Source organism: Microchirus variegatus (assembly GCF_963457635.1).
Source record: "Microchirus variegatus genome assembly, chromosome: 1".
Taxonomy (NCBI): domain Eukaryota; kingdom Metazoa; phylum Chordata; class Actinopteri; order Pleuronectiformes; family Soleidae; genus Microchirus; species Microchirus variegatus.
In genome coordinates, this window is record NC_139802.1 from 22,099,276 (window position 1) to 22,114,928 (window position 15,653).

At 40.2% G+C, this 15,653-nt stretch overlaps 1 protein-coding gene across 1 annotated transcript in view; it reads left to right on the forward strand.

Annotated features, from left to right (window-relative positions):
- Positions 1-15,653, forward strand: part of plcl2 (phospholipase C like 2) — a gene marked incomplete at both ends in the record, with an annotated part of 49,658 nt that overhangs the window by 8,294 nt on the left and 25,711 nt on the right. The window lies entirely within an intron of this gene.

The window sequence follows — 15,653 nt, forward strand, 5'->3', positions numbered from 1 at the left end:
TTTCTTTGCTCAATTTGGGTTTGTGGACAAAACAAGACATTCGAGAACATTGTCATTTCCAGGTTTGACAAACACTAATCAACGTTTTTTTTTTAACATTTTCAGACATTTTATGGACCAAACGATTAACCACTTCTTCCCCGACCCTCTTTTTGGAGTCCCTGCTCGAAAATGACATGCCCATACTAAATAGAGTACATCTCTGCAGTTACAAGCTCTATGTGGACTATCTTGGTATCAGTAGTATCCAGTAGTATCCAGTATTTTGATTAAACTGCTGCCAGGGTCCCTGACACAGGGGTGGGCAGCAGCCGGCTAGTCGTCACACCCCACTTCCATGCAGCTCTGTCCAGGGGGTTCACGCTGGTCAGGCCGCACACCTTCATGTCCTTCCTGACACACTCCATCCACGATTTCCTAGGTCTACCACGACCTCTGCTGCCTGGCAACTGCATTTTGGTGATGGTGTTGATGCAGCCACTGGCACGTTCAACATGTCCATACCACCGGAGTCGGCGAGACCGCAGCACAGAGGCAATGTCCCCAAGACCAAGTTTAGCGTGTAGAGTTTCTGACGGTGTTTCATCCTGAGGTTTGGCACCGCAGATCCAACTTATCATAGCTCGGTCGTTGCGACGCAAGCGCTGCAGATCCGCGGCAGTAGGGGCCCAAGATTCACTCCCATGGAGCATGGCTGCTCGTACGCAGGAGTCAAACACCTTGCCACGGCTTTTGAAGGGTAGGTGCCTGGAAGTAAGGATGGGCAGGAGCTTCTTAAATCTTCCCCAGCCAACGCTGCATCTGGTAGTGATAGCAAGATCACATCCACCACCCGCACAGAGCATGTCCCCAAGGTAACAGAAGCTGGCTTCCACATCCAGCACCACCTCGCCCACTGTGACTTGTGATGTTGGGCGACCATCCAGTGGCCTTGCTTCACCTCGGCACCTCGGGCAGATGTAGTTCTGCACAGCTTGCAGGCTACCTCTGATGCCGCAGCATTTCTTATGCACCCAGAAGTCACATTCAGTGCACTGGATGGAATTAACTCCAACCCCGGAGCGGCACACAGCACATGGGAAAGAAAATGAAGATAACACTTGTGAGATTCTTGATAAGTTTCACTGTAGATGCCACTGTGTTAGATGAAATGCACTTGGAACACAGCATAACTTAAGGATTTCTTTCTCTCGCCTAAAAAAATATTGCATTTTAAAGCAAATATCACCTTTAAAATATGCAGTAGGAGCAACATGTGGACATGAGCTGTGCAAAGTCTAATGCTGTTGAAATGAAGCAGAGTGAAATTACAGAGGTTTTAGTAAAGAGATGTCTAGGCGTTCTCTAGGCGTTTGGCCCCATCTGTGCCATTTGAGATTTCTTAGGTACCAAATTATTAAAAACCCATTTAAAGGCGCCATCTGTAACAATGCGGCCAAAGCGGTCACTACACTCAAAATCAAAACACTGCGGCGAGTCATATCCGTCTCCTACTCCACCCCTCCCTTCCAGAGTCAAGGTTGCCAGAGCGGTTGACATGTAACTCCGTCAGCAACGAGCGAGGAGCGAGCGTTTTATCATAAATGAGTGGCTCTAAGACACACAATTCTGTTCTCTCTGTTCTTCTCTGCTGTTGACTAGGGATGGATATATCAGATGGAATAACTTCATGCATGATATTTGACAGAACTGTCCTTCATTTTTGCCTCCCCTTTTACAATATTGTATAGCAGGGCTGCCAACTTCTGACAAAACCTTAGAGTGAGACATCGTGGCATGCAGGGCAAATTACACCCAATATATTAAATTAAGGTAATATTAAATGCATCGCAAGCTTATTAATGCTTTATACAATAATAAGGTAAATGATGTTGACACTGTCTGTAATCAATCCTACAACCTTCCCGACACAAGTCCACTTATTTAACCACTCGGCTACCGCTATTATTCTCTCTGTGCATGTCAGAAAAAGACCATTAGGTCAGATTAGAAAGTGACTAAAAGACGCTTCTCTGTGTCATCTGAACTGCCACTGCAGCCCGCACCGAGCAGAACCAGCCGCAGCCGCTGACAGAACAGAACTGCCGGTGGTCGGTGCGGCGGGGGTTGGGGCTAAGGGGTTCGCATGGTGGCTTTGTACTGACGAACTGAAGCTGGTATGGCAGCAGGGAGCGGGCGGCTGATGTCCCCAGTACCGGGTGCAGCATCGGACGCAGCGACAACAAGATCATATAACCATGTCTAACTTTAATAAACACAGACATGCTGCATACCCACAAAAAGGTCAGAAACTCAGCTAAAAGCTCATATAAACCATTCTTATGGTCACGAAACACAGTTAAAACACCGATGGATCAAACCAGCAGGAGCGGAAGAAAACCGCTACAGCGCACATGTTTAAAAACGGCATGATTATGTAAACAGCGGAGAATCCAAAGATTCTAACGGTACCGTTTTCATCACTCTACGACCAAGATTCACGGATCCAGCCCCAAAATAAGAGCAAAACAACAACTGACTTTAAAGAAATACAAGCGGAAATGTTGTCTTACCTTTGCTGTTTATCAAAACAGGTTATTTCCACTGGAACAAAACTGCTTCTCATGAAGAACTACACTTCCCAGTCTGCTTGATCATTTACTTTGTATTTTTCAACAGTATTATTTTGTTACAGAAAAGAGAGAAATCTTTGGTTATTTATTTATATATGTTCAAATCTGTTCACAGTGTTCCAAAATATTTGTTAATAAATGTTACACAAAGTTGTTATATAAGTAAATGTTTAAATAAAATGTTTTTTCAATTTAAAAAAATTGTGGAATGTATCGAACCGTGGGTCAAAAATCGTGATACAAATAGAATGGTGAGTTTGTGTATCGTTACAGCCCTACAGATTAATTGATTGCTAAAATAATTGTTAGTTGCAGCTCTAGTAATCGTAGATAAACTTAAAGTATCTTTGACCAAAAATTTAGAATTAGCTGATGCTACCTGTAACTGCTAGTATGACTACGACTACTACTACTACTCAATGTGAAAGTCTTATGTGGTTAGCAGTGTTTTTTTTGTTTTTTTTTTCCTTTTCTGTTTTCATAAAAGACAAAACCTTGGGAATTCCTCTTTGAAACCTCTTGAGTTAAATCAAATAACCAGAACACGGCGTCCTTGACTTCACTCTCATATTTTTTGCCCGTTTCACACTGTTTGTTTCTCGTTAACAGCCTCTCATTTGTTAGAAGGATGTGGTTGGGAACAACACCAACCACATTCTCATAGTAACAACCCCTAAAACAACAGGTTTCTGTTGAACACCTTTAATAAGCTCATATGAGAGCACAGATGAAGTGATTCTAGTGTCTGGAAAAATTCTACTTGCTCTGTCAAAACAAAAATAACAACCTGGTTTTAGTTTTTAATGCGGAACTCCAACTGGTGCTGGTGCTCCACCCAGGATCTATTCTTACGCTCTCATTCAAATAATGGCAAAGCACCAATAAAAGCACAGAATATGAAAATGTCAATTCAACCACTCGGTGCAATGTAAACGGTTTATGTGGAGATGACGCCAAGTGGTCACGCCCTCCTGAGGAATCGGTGAGCGGCGGCGGCACGATTGAGAAATGTGCATGCATCATGATGCTGCTGCTGCAGTCTTATTTATGGACGTTGTGATTCTTTGGAAACCATTTTAGCTTACGTTATTTCAAGCTCACCACAACATACTGTATGACCACATCCTCTCCAGAAAGAAAGAAAAAAATAAATAATAAATGAAACAGCCAGTGTTGACAGCCACCTACACAGCGTTTGTCAGTCTGTGGGGTGGAGTCGCACGAAAACCAGAAATTTAAATGACTCACTGGCGAGGATTGTTTGTTGTTTGTTGGTTGTCATTTTCTTATTTATTTATTTTTTAAAAACCCATTCAAAAGGAAAGGATCAGTGCCAGCATTTCTATCATACCATATTGTGTTTGTTTGTTTTTTAGTGCTGCTGTTGCACCTGTATGAAAAGAAAAAAGTGACATACTTCACAAGTGTGCAACGCCTTTCCTCTCTTTTTTTTTTTAATCACCGCACCAAATAAAGAAGTGAGTGCAGCAAGGCATGCACACACTGACAGCCCAGTTTGTGTGAGTTATAACTATAACGTCTTAGTACAGTATCTCCACTTCAAATTGAGATCACATGTAGGCTGTATATACTTTCTATTGGGGCTGCAACTCAGGGTTATTTTTATAATCTGTCAATTTTATTTTATTTGATTTATTGAGTAATCGGTTGGTCCATAAAATATGGATCACCAAAATTATTGAGTTACAATGATTTCTATGTTATATAGAGCCAAGAAACAAGAAAATGTTCACATTTAAGAAGCTGGAAAATAAGAAAGCCTGTTTTAGTTCTTTAAGAAAACACTTAAAATAGTTGATTAATTTCGTAATTGATAAATCGAGTAATTGTTCCAGCCCTACTGTCTCGTGTTTTGGCTTGGTACCTGCTCGCTAAAGCTTGTGTTGAGGGCCTGGACAAACAAGAAACCGCAAACTTTTGTATCGTATCAGCCTCTGCCTACGTGGAACCAGTGTTTTGTCAGGGTTGGTAATCTCCAGAGACACCACAATTTGACATTATCACAATATTTAATATCACAATACTGAGAATGTGCTAAATGATATATTGCGATTTTACTCACGCAACAGCTCTACTGAGAGTGAGCACTCGGCACCATCTAGTGGACTGAAGTGAAGTTCAAGAATTGTATGCAAATACAAGTCCCATAGTGTTTTGGGAACCCTAACACACTATCTTTGTTAACATGTCCCAGAGTGAAAAAAAATTCAATGTATGCAACTTTTGTGAAATTTTGGGTTTTGTGTGTGTGTGAAGACATTTCTCGTAATGATATTGTGTTAATGGAAAACCTTTTAAGAACAAAAAATGAAAAAGATTGTAGAGGGAAAGGCCCGTGAGACACATTTACTGTGTTTTCACAGTCATTTAGATGTTTACCTGATACGAGGCTGCTTTCTGAGTCACAGAAACCTTTTTCGTCTCAGCTTCTGAAACAGCGTCAGAAACATGAAATAAACTGCATTATCTGAGATAATGACGTAGAATAGACCCGTTGGTGTTGCTGATACTGATAAAAATGAACGGTGGACAGCGACAGTGAGTCAACATGCACTCGTCTGAAACTGAGGAAGCAAAATGGAGCTCGGCCATCGCTAACTTGATTATTTGCACATACTGTACGAATTTCCGAGTGAACTGTCAAAATGGCTGCCAAGAACAAGGCCTATAAAAGCTTCAATATGTCAAATATAGATATTGTTTTCCCCCCTCATGCTAAGAATTGTTATTCCAAAATAAAACGGATGCAAATATAGACTTCAGTGTTCGCTAATTTGTCCATTTCAAACCAGGTCTTCACACTTAAATATTTAATTGTTGTACGTGGTGCTCTAATGGCAGGAGGTATATTTAACCTGCTGAAACATTTTCTTCTTCGCACCTCAGTTCTCACCTACTGATTTGTAAGTAACATGTAATTCACAGCTCTGGTAGGTGTAAAGAAAACAGCCGTAGCTTTTGCTGCTATGACCCTGTTCAAGTGGGAAAACAGTATGGCTTTAATTATGGTGGACCAGCAGTGCTTGTTAGTCCAAACATGGTCATCATCACATTGTATCACAATACATGACATCATCTCATAATCTGCATGTTCAGACTCTTGTACCACATGACAAAGGTGGTGTTTTGGGCCAAACGCACGACCTAAACAGACCTCAGGAGGCACCGTCACATATTGATAAATGGAAGTGCCCTAAAAAATGCATTGCTCGATGTATGTAGACTAAGCTAACGTCAATTTCTAGCAGTGTTGTGGACACTGTCCACTTTCTCTCTCTCTCTCTGCTGTAGATATAGTGAGATTCCATACAGAACAATGAGCGAGTAAAGTTACCCATGAAGACAGCAAATGATGACGTGATGCCTGGGAAATGACAATTCCAAGATCTCTGGCCCATTCAAGGATCATCACTTGAGCCGATGCAGAGCTTGCAACAAATCAATAAAAGTGGACGCCATCATTGGCGAGGCGGCTCTTACAAGTTGCCCTCCTTTCCTGTTGTCAGCAGATTTGAATTTGAGGGAATCGGTCCTGGAAAGTCCCTGAATTTGATGTCAACCAAGGTGTGGGGAAACCCTGTGTAAGACACCTTTTCAGGATGGAGACATCTCAGCTAGTTAGCAAACCAAAAGTCAAGTGAGGGTTCTTGTATAGATAAATCTTGAATAGTGTTTGAGGAAGAGTTTCTTTACTAGGAAGCTTTTTTTTTTACTAGTTAAAATGTCCACATCTTCTCAGCCTGTATTTTCTAACTATAATAAATACATTGTGTAAAGAGGAGAAACTCCATTTCCATTTAACAAATGATATTTTGCAATTGAATTCTCGCTAGCAGTCGATGGCGCTCATTAAATAATGATCCTTTTGACATCCATCCTTGACACAAGGATCTCCTGGCTGTCTTCAGGGTGGCGTGTGTTGCCGCAGCATCCTTGTAACATCCTTGAATCATTGCTTATTCATTCATCAGCTCAGGTGTCACCGATTCAAACGAGTGCCATTTCGCCGCAAACCGTTTATTCCAAGGGTGGCTCAAATGGACTTGGCAGTGATTACAGTCCTGCCACATTAGTGCTGGAAGTATTTCTACGCCTCTGTGATGGCTTGACTTAATATTTCTCTGTAACAGCCACTGAAGCAGACAGAAAAGAGGAGACACATTTAAGTGTTTAACACGAGGCTCAATTATAAATAACCGTTTCAATGCTGTTATCATAAATTCTCAGAGTTTAGAGTCAGATTTTTATATTGAATACGTGTCTCTGCTGTGAGTAAACACCCGTGTGGCCATCACTCCTGTAATGTAATGCATGTTTAGGGTTTTAACAGGGTTTAGCTGTTCTAATGTGCTCATGCATTATTAAAATTATCAAGTATGTTGACACGGTCTCCTTCACTGGTAATTGCTGGAGACTGCTGCTGCGACGGGGAATTAAATAAACGAATGGCAGCAGCTTCTCAGATGTGATGAAAATCCTGCGTTTCTACGTCTTAATGTGATAATAAACTGTATTTCCTTCTGTCATTTTTAGTCTGCTGGTGTTTGCGTGTTGTCACAGGACAGTGATGGGTGTTTTTCATGTGTTTGTCACGAATGAAATAGTAGAAATAAGAACTGTGGGATGATTGGATTGGGACTGTAAATGCTCTTCACTCTGTGGCCCACGGACTGTTTAACGACTATCCATGAGAAAATATGATATGTTAATATTTATTTTAAGACAGTTGATGGGAGAGTTCTCCCTCACTGTAATTCGATCAGACTGACAAACTTGTTCTTGTTCGCCGTTGGAAATGGGAAATTCTCTAAAGAGGAAATGTCAAACTGACGTCCTGCCAGTCTACTTCTATATTCAAGAAACGTAAAACGTCCAGCAGCCGTTCCATAGGTACTTCTTCCTTTCAAATGTCCATTATTCCCCTTGACACAGCCTTGCATTTCCTTCCATATTGATAATAGTATTACTAGAGGTTGACCAAAATGGGTTTTTCTATGCTCAATGCCAATTTTGAGAAATGGAGCAGCCAATGGCCGATAACTTATGCAGATTTTTTGGCCTCAATTCTTTTTTTTTTCCCAGTTTAATGACAACAAACACAATAAAATCCCATATCTCCAGTAACCAGCTATTGAACAACACTAATGGTCTGCATTTTCAATAAAACACTTTTGGATGGAAAAAACAAAGTTTTATTGACATTTACCGAGCGTCTGAGAACAAAATTGAGCAAAGGCTTTCCTTGAAAATACACTAACAGCAAATATTGTTCATTTTCTCGGCACGTACGCTTTGTCAGACGCCGAGTTTCGGCTCCTTTTATTGTCATTTAAATGTTTGCACATGAAATGGAATATGTCCTGAGGATCAGCAGGGCACAATAGATGGTAGTGCTATTCTGCTAAAGAACAAGCCGCAGGATAAATAAATGATAGAGGCTTAAACAAACGTGCACGTTCATTGTCTCCTTTGTTAGTCTGAACTGTGACACACGACAGTTCTTATTTTGGTTGATGGTTTTTCCAGCTAAAGGCTGATCAGAATTTGAATGAGATCATTTTTTAGCATTGACCCAACTGCGGGTGTTGACCTGAAAGATTAAGTGACGTGCACGCTTCGTGACACGACTCGTCCATAAATGGATAAGCGGACTTTGTAAGCTATGTTAATTATCGATTAATAATAGATTAATAGTAAAAAAGCAGCCTTTGTCTCACATTTACAGTGCATTTAATATGACGGCAGATGAATGAGTTATACCTCAGAAATTAATTGTGAGTAAAAGAAAATAAAAAAAAAACTCTTGAATCACTTTCTACTTCTATTACAGTCATTTTAAACGATGGCCTGACACTTTAGCTTTCTTTATGTGGCCCAAAAAACCCATCATTTAATTTAAAAACACAATCTCCAGTGGCTTCATAACCCCAGATTGGTTCAGGGTAAGATTATGATTTCACATTTTATTTTGATGGGGTGAATTGATATGCTTCCTGTGAAGTGAGAAATGCCACAGAGAATGATTTTAAATGTCTTCTTGTCGTGCTGCAGCCATACAAATTGAGATGGTCACAGTTAAAGGTGGTGTGTGCAGTACAAAGGAAGGAAATCCAATAATTTCTGTGATATCGCCTATATGTGCAGCAGGTGAGAGACGGGTGATGACCTTGATAGGGTTATGTTTAATCATCAATCAATTAAAAAAATACATTTTCTTTTTCGAAAAACAACATGAAAATAATGATATACAGAAAAAGAAGGGTTTGGTGTCGGAGGTTTTTCTGTATTAACAAATTATTGTAAGTGTCTGTATCAGCTTATTTAAAAACAAAAACAAAAAATTCTGTTCTATTATAATTTTGCCATAGAAAGCACATTTCGGTAAACATTTGAATAAGCATTTCCTGGTGTCAGACAATAAGCCTTTGGTTTCCAGCTTTAGTGAAGCATTATGTGCATCTTCAGCCATCAGTAATATGCAAAAGTAGTCGGATTTAGACACCCATGGTTTGATTGGTGGCAGGACGTGAGCTTTGTTTTTTTAACACCGTGAACTCCAGAAAATGTCAAAAGACTTGCGTCTGGACGTTGTCCTGACTTCTACGTATGAAGAATGCCAGCGGAAGATGGTTAGGGTGAGACTGAGGTGATGGGCGGAGCCTGTGTCAAGGATGCAAGAGACAGAACACTCGCTCGCTGATAGGTATTTCACCGTGTTTTCACGTGAAGCCATTCACACTTTACTGTTTACAGACATTTCAGCAGAAAATGTCCGGCTGGGAACAGAAACATGACATGATATTCCTTCAACTCATGTTTGGATACTATCTGCCGTGACGATGTCATTTATTACGACACTTGCAATAAGTCATGCAAGGTTGAGCACACAAGGTTAGTTCCCAGATTTGTTTCTTACTTGCTTGTCTATGGCGTAGCACTTTCAATTCTAGCACATGCAGCTTTTCGTGTGCTTTGTCGTTGATGGATTCAAAGTGTGTGCCCTCTGCTGGACAAAGGCAAATGGGTTTTTAAGGTTCAAGTTTGAACTTTTCCCCTCAAGTTGAATTTCGGATTAAAAGCGACAGCCCCTAATATCCTGACATCATTGTATGTCCAAGCAGCAACTAAAAATGTTTGAAAAAAATGGCATGGAAGGAGCCATATGTGTTTTTTACTGAGGTGTCTGGAGGTTGCAATTTGTCTGTCCCTATCTGGCCCTTCCGACAATCGTGGGTGCCTTCTGATTTGCAGTGCGAACGAGGTTGCGCTTAAGTTTAGGACGGGGGTGGGGGACATAACACAAGCGCTACACAAATGAAGACGTCATCTGGCGAGTGGCGACGCGCGTTCCAGGGGAGAGTCCGCTTTTCCTTCTTTTTTTTGCCCCACATTTTTATTATCGCTGTTCTGATGGTCAATAATGGACATTACAGCCATGTTTTTGAGCCTAAAATGAAGTAGTACACTGTAGAATAATCCCCCCCCCCCATTACTGCTGCTGCTGTAAAAAAAAAGAAAAAAAAGTAGACAAAAAATTTGACAAGTGGACCTCGACAATTGACTCTAAAAATTTGTGAAATTCCCATCCCTAGTGGACATAGAGGAAAACAAGTCATTATTTATAGATGCGTTCCGACCCAAAAACCAGAAGAAAACGCAGAGAATTTCATGAACTGATTTAAAAGCAGCTTTGAATCTTGTCATGATCCAGACAAAGCTCCTCAGAGACCACTTTGATCTACTTCTTTGGCCCAGGTTTCAAAGGACTTGAGCTAAGATTTGCTCATCTCTGTGAGGACCGTGTCCTGAAACTGTCTCGGTAACTCCTTTTTCGTCTCATTTGAAATGAAGTCTGTTATCACACTGAGGCGTTTTGGCAAATATACGTGATGCAAATGGTGGAAGGTCAAACTAAAATGACAGAAACACAGTGAACAAACCTGAAATAACAAAGTCATGAAGGGTGGGGAATGCGTCTTAAGTGATTGTTCCTTTTTTTTGGTGTTTGTAAGGCTTGACTCACAACCACAATGTTCCAGAAATACTCTCATTTGCTTGATAAGGAAATGGTGACGCTTTAAAAGTGGACTCTCTGGGTAATCACCTTTTTTACACTTCATACGACCAACAACTGATGTCATATGTATGAGAGAGAGAACGGCAGCATCTGGGCCTTCATCGCACGTACACTACAACTCCTGAGGGGTTTGACCACGGTGCAGCTGGAGAACATCTCTCTTTTTATGCTAATTTAGCCAAAACTAGAAGACTCTAGTGCAGGGGTCTGCAACCTGCGGCTCTAGAGCCTCATGTGGCTCTTCAGCCTCTCTGTAGCGGCTCCTTCTAGCGTTGAAGAAAAAACGATTCATGTTTTTCACATTTTTTTGTCAAGATGAAGGCGTAAATAAAAATGTTTTGATGTTTTATCCGTCACATCCGGTTGAAAAACCTCCTCCAAAAGCTAATAAAATACTATAAAAAATAGTTTTATTTGTCGTTTTTCTACACTTTAAAGGTTGGGTATCAACTTGTGACAAACTGTTGTTCTTGAAATAGAGTATATATTTATTTGGGTGAAGAGGGGACAAAAATGGCTCTTTTCATTCTAAAGGTTGCAGACCCCTGCTCTAGTGTAACTAATAGTGCATTTAATGCGTGCGTGCGTGTGTGTGTGTGTGAGAGACTCTCTGCCCACAGTAAATAAAGTTAGCTGGATCTCTCTGTGCAACAGAATTGTAAAAAAAAAAATTGCCAGGTGTCTGTAAAGTCGCTGTAAACATTGTAAAAGTCGTACATATCATACTTGCCTGTATAAAGGAGTTTATTAAAGCCTCATCGAAATGATGATAATAATATTAAAGCAAACGGAGCATCCGTATCGGAAAAGTATCGGTATCGGCAGATATCCAAATTCAGAATATCAGATCGGATCGGAGGTGAAAAAAAGTGGATCAGTGCATCCCTATCAAATATCCACAAACTAGCGTTTTGGGAGCCAGAAAAAGCTATTTTTGGATACCGGGTGATGATAATCTCAAAAAGAGTTGAGTTTAGAGTCGTTTTGAGGTATTACGCATGCATGTATGAAGACATTTCTTGAAAATACGCCCCGTTTACCAAAAAGGTAAAAGAAAACGGTTAGATAAGAAAGTTGTTTTCGTTCCATTCACGTTGTCGTGACCTCCGAGGAGTTCAAGTTTGAAAAGACAAACTTATCTCATGCAGCCATTGTTGGCAATACCAGTCGATTATAAACAACTCTCCATGGATATAAATTGAACGATACAATGTGTACAACTGATTTACTGTGAATAAATACAATATCAGGGAAAGTAGCAGTGTTTTGAGTTGGAAATCTGAGTGAAGGGTTGTTCAACTTGAAGGAACATACCCTCATTCTGGAAATTCCAACTTCCAACTACAACTGAGGCCTGATGGCTTGTATTTATACTTTGTTATAGTCAGTGCAGAATGCCTGTCACAACTATTAATACACGTACTTCCTCTATTATATCGCTAGCAGTTAGTTTTTCCTTGCAAGTCATTTTGTTTTAGTTTCTGTTGCCACTCCAGTGCCGAGTTACCGCCGCTGCTCTGCCATCTCTTTCACACCTCAGATTTGTTTTCATCTCGGCCGCCTCCGCTCGTTGAACTCATCTGTTGGTGTTACCACTGTAGCGTCATTTAATGATGCAGCTTGGAAAGGAACTTGCAGTGGTCGGTGTTAATGTGCAAGATATTCCTGCTAATTGATAGAACTTTTTGTCGGAATGAATTTTGTGGGATTACACATTGGTTTGCGAATTGGGGTCCAGAAGTCTGGGACTTTCCAAAATGTGTTCCAAAAGTTTTAATAGCTGAGTTTTAATACAATTATTCATGTTTGTATGTTCTTATACATACCATCTTGAGGATGCACCTTTTCAGCTTCAATACTGATCAACACCGTCTTAAAACTTTGTTTTAAAGATGTTTGTGATGTTTGTAGTCCCGTTGCATATTGTATAGTGACAATTAAATAGTTCTTGTCATTCTATGGTTTGAATCCAAAATTCAGCATTTTATTCGTAATCAATTCAATAGTCGATTACTTTATGTTTAATCAAAGCAGTTGGGTTCATAAAATGTTGACTGAACCTTGAAATGATCTCAAATGTCTTGTTTTGTTTACAGCATCAAAAATATGCAGTTTTAATGATTTCTTTGTTATGTGGAGTAAAGCAATATATTCACACACATTCACATTTTTATAAGAAAGAAGAAAATCAGTGACCTTGTTTAATTAATAATTAATAAAAAATAACACAAACCGATTAATCATTTACCAAAATAGTTAAATAATATTCATTTAGTAATCGATCCATAAAGGGTTAAATTGTTGCATCCCTAACATGAAAGTGCTTCAGATACTGTTTCCACCTACCAAATCAATCATGTCACATATAATGGTGACGCTGTATTGCATGACCATGACCATTCAATGGAAATAACCAGGTGAACCAGTTTGTACCAGTCCGTTGCGTCATCTGTTGTCACATGAAATCCTCGTTGAATTGATTAATTTGACTGATAACTGAAAACCCTTCCTCTGGAGTAATGTGATGGACTTGTTGTTGGGATGTAGGTAGAACACTGGAGCAGAGAGTAATGGCTCCCCTGTGATTTCCCCTCAGTCATGTCGATGGTTCATAACCATTCACTGAGGCAGATGAAAATGTGGGACGCCGACCATTAGGGGATTCGGACTCCTCTGGGATCTACGCTTCTCTTAGTCCTCTCTCTCTCCATCTTGCTTTCTCATCGCCTCTTTAAGTGTTTGCCTCTCTGACTCCATCTTCTTCACTCAGCACACACACACACACACACACTCTAAAACACTCCTAACATTATTGAAGCCATATGTAAAAGCAAAAAGTCATTATCTCGCCTTATCTATCCTTGTTATTGTCTCCTTATTAAGAAGCACCATGGAGACATCCAGTAAACCTTTTTTTATATGGTGTCTATACTATCGGACAGTCATGTCTTCTTTTTGGGAATGCATGATATTATCGACATGGCATTGATATCGCAGATATTTGCTTTTATTGGGAAACCCGCAACTACCTTCTCGACTCCTATGCTTGCTTAAGTTATTTTGCACAATGGAGAACATTAATATCTAAATGGGGCTGGGCAATATGCCGATATTATATTTGTCACCACATGTATATCACCACATGAGACTGAGAATTTGGACATGATCAGGTATCTTTGATGAGGAAAAAGAAAATCAGTTATTAATAAGCAACACTCAGTTGTTAAGTATATTAAATTATTAAAGATCTAAATGTCAAATAAGTGGAATGTTTTCCGTCTTCACTTCCTGAAAACACACCTGAAGTGATCTTTCCAGTTCGTACAGTTTTACCAAACACTGCACCCACTGTGGACTTAAACACCCTCCCCCGTCAAATTATGCTACCTGTGCGTCTTTGAGCACTTCACCCAGGATTACTAGTGAAATCAATGAAATCCTTTAATCCGTCCTATTTTTGGTGAAGTACAGGAGACCTTGATGATTGTTGGGCAGAATCAGGACGGCGTGTGCTGACTTAACATTGAATTCCCCCTTGTTTCTATTTCATACATTGACTCGAGTCACGCATTGTGTCCTATTTATAACGGAACCTCGAGAAACAAAGATTAATCAAAGAGAGATTAAGATGCAACTTTAAACAGTCAGTCGACTGTAGTCGGAGGCTATATGGACTCTCCCCCCCCCACCCCGCATGTGGACTCCGTGTCCTCTGGACAACAATGACATACAGAGTTGCGTGTGTGTGCAGTGTTCTATCCCAGCGTTGTGAGAGGAAGCACAGGAAGATCATGAGGTGAAAAAAATGTCCATTACAGCTCTAAAAATACAACAGGAACCAGACACATACCATCAGTAAGCAGCGACTGTAACGACGGGTCAACATGGAAAAAAAAAAGACCACATTCCAGCCCCGATCATAAGGATTATCTGCAATCATGCATTTAGGGTTTAAGCTCTCCTTTCCATGCGTTTACATTTGTACCTGACAACGTCCACTTCCAGACAAGTGTGAAATTCCTTCCAGTCAAAGTAAATATATCACACTAATGTGTTTTACGATATTATTTTTGGCTGGACCCAACGCCACACTTTAAGGCTTCTGTTTGATAAGTACTTGATAGTATTTGAGGCGTCTGTGCTGTTGGGTCAGGACTCTCGTTTGAGTCTCGTTGGCTCCCCAAACATATCACATTTTATTGTTGCATTTGAGGGAGTGTGACATCTTATGCAGATAGACAGACAGAATTTATGTGGGACTACGCTGTGAGCAGCAGGCTCTGCACTGCGGTCGGTCGCTATCGATTCTGCCGCATCTCGTTCAATTGCAAGGAAAAATACTGTGTATACAAATCAATTTGTGTGGACGGCTTTTATGAAACTGACACAAAGCTACAAAGCTGTAGTAGGCAGGGATGGCCCGACACCTCTTTTGTTGCGTCTAATACCAGACCCGATAATTAGGATTGCAAAGGGATGGAACATTTCTGTTAAATTTCCAAAAAACGTGCTATGGAAACTTAAGTTTGTGAATTTTGGAGGTGGATACATTAGGGGTGGAAATCTTTTACTATCTCACAGTTCGATTTGATTCATAACGATTTTTGCTTCAATCTATAGGGGTACAAAGGATGATCTACTCCAGTCTGCTTTGCAAGACGGAATGACAAAATATAGACATTAAAGTGTCTTTTTCAGATTTATTAAGTTATTAATTGCATAAGTAACGGCACGTTAACAACGCTAACGGCGTCAACGTTAACACATTAAATGCTTCCGTGACAGATATGTGCGTGACGTCATGTTCACGTGACTCCCGATTGTTAAAATGAGTCTTTAAAGTAACGCTAAAGTTTAAAAACAGAGTCACACATATGCAGTACACAGGTACGCTGGTTATTTGTAGCGATGCTCTTTTCGTTTAATAAACAGACAGTTCCAGT